The sequence below is a fragment of the Saccoglossus kowalevskii genome, chromosome 7, assembly GCF_978046115.1.
Source record: "Saccoglossus kowalevskii chromosome 7, keSacKowa6.1, whole genome shotgun sequence".
Lineage (NCBI taxonomy): Eukaryota > Metazoa > Hemichordata > Enteropneusta > Harrimaniidae > Saccoglossus > Saccoglossus kowalevskii.
This window is the reverse complement of record NC_140647.1, coordinates 22,049,370-22,061,294: the sequence shown is the minus strand read 5'-3', so window position 1 is coordinate 22,061,294 and position 11,925 is coordinate 22,049,370.

Sequence of the window (11,925 nt, the reverse complement as noted above, 5' to 3'; positions counted from 1 at the left end):
TTTCAGTGGTTATTAAAACTTGATTGGGAAATTGCTAAGGCAATATAGTAAACTGATGATTTTGTTGGTGGAGTGTCTTGATAGTAACCAGTTGACCTTCCCAATGGATAAGTTTTCCGTCCACATAATTATTGTAAAACAATGTTCACACGTAAAAGAATGACAAGTAATTAAAAATAATTAAAAATGATAGTAAACCTGGATAATGTAAAATTTATTTCCGCTGAAATAAAATTGTGGGTGTTTTGTATAAAATTTATTTTCACTGAATATTTCATCAGCGAAAACAAGCCATCCATGGCACAGTCCCCGTTAGTTATCAAATTTAAGATATATACTAGTAGTTTTGTTTATAGTAATATAGCTAAAATATAATCATGTCAGGAATATGATTATGATGATTGTTTAACATTTAAATGATTGACATTTGTATCTGATCGTCAAACGAGTATTGAGAGATATTGCTCTGGAACAGCATTAATTAAAACAAAATCAGTCATTTTGATGTATAATGAATATATAAAGTTTGAACATAGTCAGTCAAACAAACAGTCATTAAAACAAAATGGCCACTAGTCAGCCAATCTGAATCCGATCTAAAAAATAAAATAAGGTGCACCAGGAACCCGTAATGTCTAATGTATGTACCAAGTTTGTACCAACAAAAAGTTTGTATGTACCAACAAAATCCATCCAGAAATGCTTGATTTTAATGATTTTTAGAACAAAAATGGCCACTATTCGGTTATCTTGAATCAGATCGTGAAACAAATTGATGTGCATATGTATAATATCATGTATGATGTATGTGTGAAGTTTGATTGTGATTGGTCCAGGCATTTCTAAGATACAGGTCCGGACGCCCGCACAGAAGCACGGACACACAGACACACGGAGGTCAAAACATAAGTCTGGGGGACTAATAAAGTATTTGCAGTATATTACTAGCTTTTTTTAATTCTAATCAAGTAACTGTAGAAATAAGTATTATAGTACGTTATTATGGATCGAACAGCTTGCACTACGTTCGATCATGGAAGTTACTAACGGCCGAGTCGGCGATATTTTAGCGCCCTCATCGACGGGTTCACTCAGACCAAAATGAGCAAGAATGGTCGGGATAATCTAAAGCAACGATACATTAACTGCTAGTATTCGAACAGAAACAATATCTAAGAATACTTGTCGCTGGCATTGCACCCATTTGTCGAAATCAAACGTTCACGAGCATCGATTATAGGTAATAATTTTCTTTACAATTCTTACTTTGAAGTTTCTTCAATGTCTTTTCCAAATTTTATAATGAAGCCTTAAAATAAAAATCATCAATAATCATATCTAATGTATTTATTTCTTATAATTAGCATATTATAATGCCACGACTATCTAAACAATCTATATTGAGTGCAAACAACTCTGATGGGGTAATTAAATGAACGAACATAATTAACTAGGATTCAATTTAACTAAATATATTTAGAGTATAATATAATTGTTACTTAAATTATATATTCTGTCAAGTTGATATTTGAAATATTTATATTTATAATAATTTATAAATAATTAACCCATTAATGCCAATGTAAAGAAGCAGTATATATATATATATTTTTAACATTTTTAACATTTAACATTTAACATTTTTAACATTTAACATTAACATTAACATTTTTAAATGGAGTTTGTCATGTTTTCATCGAATTCCGGAAATCCCATTGATGAAAATGTAAAGCAAAAATGTGGCAAGGTGATGGGAAATGCATTTCAGTGCTCAAAAATATTCTATCCTTGAGGATTTGTGTTATAGATATATTCTAGTTCTGGCTGAGTGTTTTATATTACGCAAATGCAATTGTGGTTGTCTAATTGCAATTACAAGTACGGTTTATTGCCTCCCTACCATGCCCTGATTAATATACGGTATACGGTATACGGTCCTTGATTTCTATCCAAATGTCATCACAAACCCATAACCACAGGCACGGCTATTGAAAACGGCTGCAATAGAACGGAATAAAAAACTCAAAAAATACCGGGGAAAGTATCCACCTGTGTTCACAATTCAGTTAGTAGCACAAACTCCCAATAGTTCAAGGTGACCAAATAGACATAATTGCTAATATAATACAAATTATATAGGATATAGGAACAACATTCGACTTTCAGTGACAATAGTTGAATTTGGCATCTGAATGCTAATAACCTCCGCTCCCGGTTACATGCATTATATACCAACAGAAAACAATGATATGTAGAAATTAATATTATGAACTCAATTAAATCAGTTTGTATTTATACATCCAAAAAATATTACTAAATCACACTGGATTCGAGCGATCAAAATCAACTGCAATCTCAAACTTCACTGGGTTTTTACGGTGTTCTTTAAACGACATTTGAAGTTCGACATTATTGAAAAAAAAACCTATCCCAAAATACCTCGCACTCACACATTAAGATCAACATTTACGTTCATTATTAACCAAATTAACAATTCTTGCAACTAATCAATAAAACCTGGTGACCACACAGAAGGATGTTAGTCGGTTGAGATCTCGTATAAATCTCACGTCTGTTGGTTCTCAAAACACTCACTCTGCAGTTAGATATATCGTTTATCCACAATCTATTGTTAAGAGCTATGCACAGCGGATGTATGTACATGTATTCCTTCGAAGACGACCTGGGTTTGAGAGTTATTCAAGAAATGAATAATCACGCAACTTGATTAATTACTTTAGAAAGCGTTGCTAGGATATCAACATTCATTTTATTTTATTATTAAAGCGTGGGAGTCGTCACCTGCGCATGCGTCAGTTGGCCATAGCATGTAATTGTTTACAAACAAGCGTCTACCCATGAGGCTTTGCGTTTTTAGCGTATGTTGTTATCGTCGCTTGGGATTCCCGCGCGTGCGCACGTGACGACCCTCCCGCTTTAAGTTTGTAACCATGAAACACCACACTAGGATTTGAAGAAACTTGAACTTCTGCAGAATTAGTTGTGCATGATTTTGGCAAATTCACGAATTCTCCATTTGCTGCTCACAGATGAATGACTGGAAAAAACTGAATTACTTTTTAAGGTGTCTGCGTACAATATTAATGATTTGGTATTGATTATGGCTTAAACATTAAATTGGGGATTCTGCTATAAAATGTTATAGTAGGCTACAGCTAGCACAAATTGGCCCACAACAATTGAAAAGAATATGGATCCCAATTATAAATATATAAATTTCCATATGTAAATAAGTGGCACGGATCTAGAAGCCGTACCTACACACGAATTGGTGACGTCACAAAATACATGACCTTCAATCGACGGCGTTTCCTCGGTATATACGAATTGGTATATACAAATTACAATAAAGATACTTAAGACATTACACATAAGGTAAAACAAATTATGTGACAATATAATTATAATAACGGTAATAAATCCTAGCTTAACAGTTGAACAGAACGCTCATATAGTCAGTCGGGTCACGCCGAGGGTCACGCACTCTGTTCCAAAATGACCGTGTCGTTGAAACTGGGTCATGGCGTGACGGGTGAGAAAGAGATCATGAAACACTCTCAAAATCACAATAAAACGGGGAAGTGGTTGCATATTACGGCGTAGCCAACATGGGAAATTAAAAAACGCCCAATACAAACGACATGGGTGCGAATCACATTAGATACACACTCACCAGAACCGAAGCAATCAGAAACCAGCAATCGTTTTGGCTTTTCCGTTCAACTCATCGGAACACTGGAGTAGTTAGAAAAATGAATACTACTTAACGACCAACGTCGTGGCGTGGTACACAAGCGTGCAATCAAAATAAAACAAAAATAGCTTGAAAAGACAGTGGGTTCGAGTCCCGCTCAGAGCTACCGTAAAAACGTAAATCAAATGAACTGAAATCTCTCAAACCGTAAACAAGTAAACAAATAATAAACCATACAAAACTCCACCATATAAAACTGAAAGAATAAATAATAAAGTAACTTACGTCTTAAACTGGTTTTGTTAAAGTGTGGATGGCCGCGTTCCCTATATTACGAAAACAACTCAGGCAACAGACGAATATCTTCTGTGGTGTTGTGGAATTTATACTGTGTCTACGGAATTGTTGATTGATGGTTCGAAGCCAGCAGTTAACATTTTGTTAGAAAGTTTCACAATTAAATCAAATATCCAATGATACCAGTATATTTATTTCATTATTTTAACAACTTTCAATAGTAGAAGTTGGTCAAACACGAGTTCTTACACCTAAATAAGTATCAAATATTTGTCGACACATTTATTCTCTCAATTTAACAACCTTGTAGAGGTGGAAATTAATGAAACAACAGGTATTTACTCATAAATATAATGGTCAATATTTGTCCAATTTAAGAACTTGTAATTGTTTGAATTAATCAAATGAGAGTTGTCTACACCAAAATAAGTTCCAAATACTTGTCCACACATTTATTCTCCCACTTTAATAATTTGTAATTTGTGTGAAGTAAATTAAATGCGACTTTTCTAAACCAAAATAAGTCTAAAATATTTGTCCACACATTTAGTCTCTCAATTTGACAACTTGTAATTATGAGAATTAATCAAACGCGAGTTGTTTACACCAAAATAAGTCTCAAATATTAGTCCATACATTTATTCTCTCAATTTAACAACTTGTAATGGTGTAAAATAATTAAACGAGAACTGTCTACACCAAAATAAGTCTAAAATATTTGTCCACACATTTAGTCTCTCAATTTAACAACTTGTAATTGTGGGAATTAATCAAACGCGAGTTGTTTACACCAAAATAAGTCTCAAATATTAGTCCATACATTTATTCTCTCAATTTAACAACTTGTAATGGTGTAAAATAATTAAACGAGAGCTGTCTACATCAAAATAAGTCTAAAATATTTGTCCGCACATTTATTCTCTCAATTTAACAACTTGTAATGGTGTAAAATAATTAAACGAGAGCTGTCTACACCAAAATAAGTCTAAAATATTTGTCTGCACATTTATTCTCTCAATTTAACAACTTGTAATGGTGTAAAATAATTAAACGAGAGCTGTCTACACCAAAATAAGTCTAAAATATTTGTCCGCACATTTATTCTCTCAATTTAACAACTTGTAATGGTGTAAAATAATTAAACGAGAGCTGTCTACATCAAAATAAGTCTAAAATATTTGTCCGCACATTTATTCTCTCAATTTAACAACTTGTAATGGTGTAAAATAATTAAACGAGAGCTGTCTACACCAAAATAAGTCTAAAATATTTGTCTGCACATTTATTCTCTCAATTTAACAACTTGTAATGGTGTAAAATAATTAAACGAGAGCTGTCTACACCAAAATAAGTCTAAAATATTTGTCCGCACATTTATTCTCTCAATTTAACAACTTGTAATGGTGTAAAATAATTAAACGAGAGCTGTCTACACCAAAATAAGTCTAAAATATTTGTCTGCACATTTATTCTCTCAATTTAACAACTTGTAATGGTGTAAAATAATTAAACGAGAGCTGTCTACACCAAAATAAGTCTAAAATATTTGTCCGCACATTTATTCTCTCAATTTAACAACTTGTAATGGTGTAAAATAATTAAACGAGAGCTGTCTACACCAAAATAAGTCTAAAATATTTGTCCGCACATTTATTCTTTCAATTTAACTACTTGTAATTGTGGGAATTAATTAAACGAGAGTTGTCTACACCAAAATTAATCTCAAATATTTGTCCACACATTTATTGTCACAATTTAATCAATTTAGTGGAAATTACTTAAACGCGACTTGTTTAATCAGTTGACATCAATGCAACTTACCCGCAGATAGTGCACAACAGAGTATCATTATTGAGCAATTATAAACAGGAACGTGTCTTTGCATTAGGGTTAGGGTCGGGTCAGGTATGGGCAACGGAATTATTAACAGTAACGTGTCTTGGCATTAGGGTTAGGGTCGGGTCAGGTATGGGCAACGCAAATGGCAAACACCCAATTGGCAGGATGTACACTAACGGGTTATGGCATGCATATAGTTTACACAAGTAAAAACACAAAATTGGCAATTTTTTGGACAATTGTAACTCAATAATAGAAATATGTTGTATTTCTATATATATATACACACTATATAGTCTTATTAAATGCAAACATGTCCAGTCAATCAATTGTGGTCTTGTGGTTCAGTTGTCTACACAGTGATCAGGAGGACCTGGGTTCTATTCCCATGCCTGCCTATCTTTTTCTTGTAAACACTATTTGGTAATAACGCTAAAACACAAAATTGGCAATTTTTTGGACAATTGTAACTCAATAATAGAAATATGTTGTACTTATATATATATACACACTATATAGTCTTATTAAATGCAAACGTGTCCAGTCAATCATATGTAGTCTTGTGGTTCAGTTGTCTACATAGTGATCAGTAGGACCTGGGTTCTATTCCCATGCCTGCCTTTCTTTTTCTTGTAAACACTATTTGGTAATAACGCTAAAACACAAAATTGGCAATTTTTTGGACAATTGTAACTCAATAATAGAAATATGTTGTACTTATATATATATACACACTATATAGTCTTATTAAATGCAAACGTGTCCAGTCAATCATATGTAGTCTTGTGGTTCAGTTGTCTACACAGTGATCAGGAGGACCCGGGTTTAATTCCTATGCCTGCCCATCGTTTTCTTGTAAACACTATTTGGCAATAAAGCTAAATATGACAACAAGTTATTCAATTGGCATAACTACCTACATAGCTCAGTTGATTTGTTCTATGTGAGCGATCGCTGGTTCGAATCCAGTATGTTTAGTTAGATTTTTGAATGCGAGTGAAGACAGTGCTCCTATGAATCTCTTGTGTGAAGACACTCGTAGTACTGTACAGTGGACAAGACAGTGCCCTGGGAACTCAAAGATCGCAAGTTCGAATCACGGATTCGTCACTCCTGCAAAAGACATTAAAAACATATAACAGCGGATTCAAGAACTCAAGTCAGAAAAACAGAACACAAGAATACTACCCCACATGGATATGGGGTGAGAATACCGCCAAAATTAGCTTGGTGTCATTATTTGAACATTGTTCAGTTGTTTGGTCTTTATTTGGAAACTTGTTTGGTTATTATTCGGTTATTTGATCTTTATTTAAACTTTATTTTGCGCTTATTCCATTATTGTGTTATTACTGCAGCATCGTATTGCTATTGTTTCATTATTTCAACTTTATTTCTTAATTATTTCATTATTGTGTAATTGCTACAATATTATTTTGTCATTGTTTCATTATGTTACAATTGTGTCGTTATTTAGACATTATCTTGACATTCAATTGTTATAAGATTCGGTTATTTTCACGTCCAAATGTCTTGACATTCTGTTTGCTTGACTTGCGATTACCTTAACGTTCGGTTCGCTTGACTTGCGATTACCTCAACATTTGATTACCTGACCTACATTAGCTGACCCCGCTATACATGTAGTATTCAATTCATAGTCCCGGGCCGCCTCCGATAAAACATTGTTCAAGATGGCAATGCGGCCTTTGTAAAAGTTAGCGGGAATTTCTAAATAATGGTCGTTTTACTAACACACATGGAAATGACTGAGGTCATCAGAACCTGTCGTGACGCAATATCAAATAACACAAACTTGGTTAGAGAATATTACTTCAAATGCGATGACTGAAGTGAAGCTGACACGGTCAATAACCGGCATTTCAGCGGACTTGGTAGTGCCATCACGGTTCTTTTTTTAGTAAAAGTTGAACCATGTATCATTCTGATTCTCATTCCCGGCCTCTCTTATCTCAGGTACTTATTGACAGACATATTCCTGTTATGGGCGTGATTTTTTCCGTTCACTCCATTATTGTCAAAATGCCGATATATTTGTACGGCTGATTTGTAGCGCGCCATTCATTTCAAGGCGCTACGAAATCGGATGTCTCCGTTTGTAACAACTGCATTGGCAATGAATTTGAGGGTTTCCGACGGTTGACTAGAAATTTGCTATTTAGTAGATGGGGAGCGATTCAACGGGTTTTCATAAGTTGCGCCATGGACTAAATAAATTGGGTTGCAGTTGTAACTGTGAAATTTCGCTTGCTGTACAATGTTCTCGATAGATGACACTGTGGTTATAAACATTTGCTGTCCAGTATCACCACACAATGTATTTACGTAATTTCCAGAAATATCAGTATGTGTGGGTGGGATTTATTCGTTTTATCGATCTTTATATATAAACTTTGATGGTTTATAGTCTAATGTATGTTTGTGTTTATTCATATCACATTTATTGACAGTATACTTCTTAAAATCATCATTTCATAACCATGTTTTCTACGCATTTCATGTTTTGCACGTAATCCTATAGGAAACTACTCGTAAGCAAACCGATCATTAATTTGGCCGATATTTGTTCGAACATCGGAGTAAACACCGTATTCCTATTGGGTCAATGTGAACGCCTCCGCCCTAAAAATTGTTACTCGACGGGATCTATGGTAACGTTGTATGTTTTTGGCACTAGTTTTAGTTCACATCTGTAATTCAGATGGGGCGGCACGAAATTTTGCACCGGGGCGAGATCTGCTCACAACCTCTAGGGGGTTCGGCCCGAGGGCATGCACACATTTGAAATCTGGACCCTCTAAAACGCTATTTCCTGCATTTTGAGGGGAAAATTTTCTTCGTGGGGCGACCGCTGCCGCTGCCACTGTGGCATAGATCTAAGTACAATAAAGCATGGTTGTCATTCCATGTCAGAAACATTCAGAATAAAAAAAAGATACACTAGTATAAAAAACTAAACTAAACGAAACTAAAACAACAAACTTGCCCGAAAGTGGGTTAGAAATGCAAATTAATAAAGTGAATGTTAGGATTACTTATTGAGATATCTGTGAGGCAGCTGTTTTTTTTTTAATTTGCTTTTTTTTATATATATATATTGCTAGACATTTTAGCATGACAGTATTCTTTGTGCCTAGTATAGTATATTAATAAATCTTGTATCAGTGTTGCCCTCAGAACACTGTCTAATTGTGTTGAGAAGGATTTGTCTTTCACGTTTGTATAACTGTCATTTTAACAGAAAGTGCTCTTCATCTTCAATATCAATAGTATTGCATACAAGACAGCTTCTTTCGATAATGTTAATTTTATGGTATCTGCCTATTTCAATTTGTAAAACATGTGCGCTTAATCTAAGTTTGGTCATTGATGATCTGTGTAGTGGGTTATTTACTGTCAGCAGATAATTTTCAAGTCCAAATTCAGTTTTTAATTTTCTATAAGTACGTAGTTTATTTCTGTGGTTAATACCTTTATTGTCATTGTTTAGAGACTCCCTACTGTTTATTTTGAAGTTTGTTTCAAGTGCTGTAGTAACATTATTTATTAGGTATTTGTTCTCATTAATCTTTACATTTTCCCACTCATGTTCCATATTAAGGTCTTTGAGAATTGTTTTAATACAATTGACCCAATTTTGGTTGTCTGAGTTATGTATGAGTGTATGTATGCAATTGAGGAATAAATAAATAAGAATAAATCGAGGTTGAGTTGTAATTTTCACGACGTGTCCGTTTCAGTTTCACAGCTAAGAAGATCGACCCCCCCCCACACACACACACACATACGCGGGTCATAGATTGGAGTAAATTCATATCGTTTTCTAACAAAACTAAACTAAACGGTCCTTTTCAGGGCCACCATATCTTCGTACCAAAAATTACATAATTTTATTATATTCACACAGAAGTAATAAACTGTCACACATACTCGCCACGACTGACAAATTACTCTTTGTGTGGAGTATTGTGGAGTATAAACAAGGGAAAATTATCTCTGCGTGTTTTTTCTGTGTCCCTAAAACTTTTGAATGAAATAAAAAAACACTGATGCAGGCATGTCAATGTTACTATAGTAGTCTGAGATGTTATGACTTAGGGTTAGGAGTACTTTAGGGCCAACTACTAGTATCTTATTTCGGGCTCGAAAAGACTAATTGATACAGAGTAAAATATTTTATTTTTAGCTGGAATAAATTTTCACTGTTATTTCCCCCAATGCGTTTTTTATTATACCCTGCCCTAAAGGTCGTTTTGTCCACCCTGCGATATGTTTTATGTAAGTACCCTACCCACTAAAAAAAAGTTTCTTTGTCCTTATATTTTTTTAAGAAATCTGCCTTGCCCACTGTACTGATATTTCCCGCCCCCTACAAAAAATAGAAAAAATCCTCTGCCCTTAACAAAACTTCCTTGGAACAGCCTTTCCAATGAACAGCTCCATTGGCTGCACCTGATTGTAACACAGTCCTGCATGATTTAATGCCGGGGTCAGTTCCAACAGGCTGCCTCGTCAACAGAAACGAATTGTTAATTTTACTTTTCACAGCTTATACCACAGGGAGCCCAGAAACTATAATAAACTATACTTGGCACCTATGAGCGGGCGGGGGGGCGTGATCGGCTGGTCTCTAGTGTACTGGTATTAGAAATAGACAAGGGATGAAGGCTCCAGTCAGTTCACATTTTTGAACTGGAAAAACAGGCGAAAAGAATGAAAAATGAAATCTATAAAAAAAAATACCATCTTGAAGAATATTGGTTGCTCTTTCAAATTTCGCGACACGGTAACTAGTCTTGTGATTGGTTCTTGGCACATTCTGGTCATCATCCAATGATCTAGTCGGATCATCTCTCGCGAATTTCGCTAGGAGCGCGTTGTGTCAACAACAAGTTTTGCGGCATTTGCTATTTCGTCACGACAGGCTCTGACGACTTCAGTCAGCCCTGGATGTTGATGAAACGGCCATCATTTTGAAATTCCCGCTAACTTTTACAAAGGCTACATTGCCATCATGAGCAATGCTTTATCGGAGGCGGCCCGGGACTATGAATTGAATACTACATGTATAGCGGGGTCAGCTAATGTAGGTCAGGTAATCGAATGTTGAGGTAATCGCAAGTAAAGCGAACCGAATGTTGAGGTAATCGCAAGTCAAGCGAACCGAATGTCAAGACATTTGGACGTGAAAATAACCGAATCTTATGACAATTGAATATCAAGATAATGTCTAAATAACGACACAATTGTAACATAATGAAAGAATGACGAAATAATATTGTAGCAATTACACAATAATGAAATAATTAAGAAATAAAATTGAAATAATGAAACAATAGCAATACGATGCTGCAGTAATAACGCAATAATGGAATAAGCGCAAAATAAAGTTTAAATAAAGACCAAATAACCGAATAATGACCAAATAATAACCAAACTAGTTTCCAAATAAAGACCAAACAACTGAACAATGTTCAAATAATGACATCAAGCTAATTTTGGCGGTATTCTCACCTCATACATGGAAGCCAGTCGAAGTCGTCGAAGAACGAACACAGCTGACAGCTGTAGGTCACGTGCAACAACAGACACGAGGAGCATGGCTGCACTCCAAACGGGTCCCTTTTGTATTGACCCCCTAAGGATTACTGATCCCCCTTTCTAACTCTTCCCCCCAAAATAATATATCGCCCCTTTTAAAATGTATTGACCCACAAATTAATGAATATTCATGAGCAAAGAAATTGCTACGTCATGAATAAATTAGCATAATTTAAAAAAAATTGCATAAAGTGTAGGTACTCCTTCTGGAGCCTTGCCTGTGGTTATATACACATCATATTAATAGTTTCAACCACGTGCATGCTTACCTTCTGCATAAGAGATGTACAAACTGTTACATTCATTTGCAGTGGCCTGCATTTTATGTAAATAATGCAATGCTATGATTGGACAATTGAGGCTTGTCAAACACATCATTGTATACAATAGTGATAGCGGTGGTTGCTTTATGATATTTCTGGATTGGTAAATTGTGGTCTTCAACGATTCCC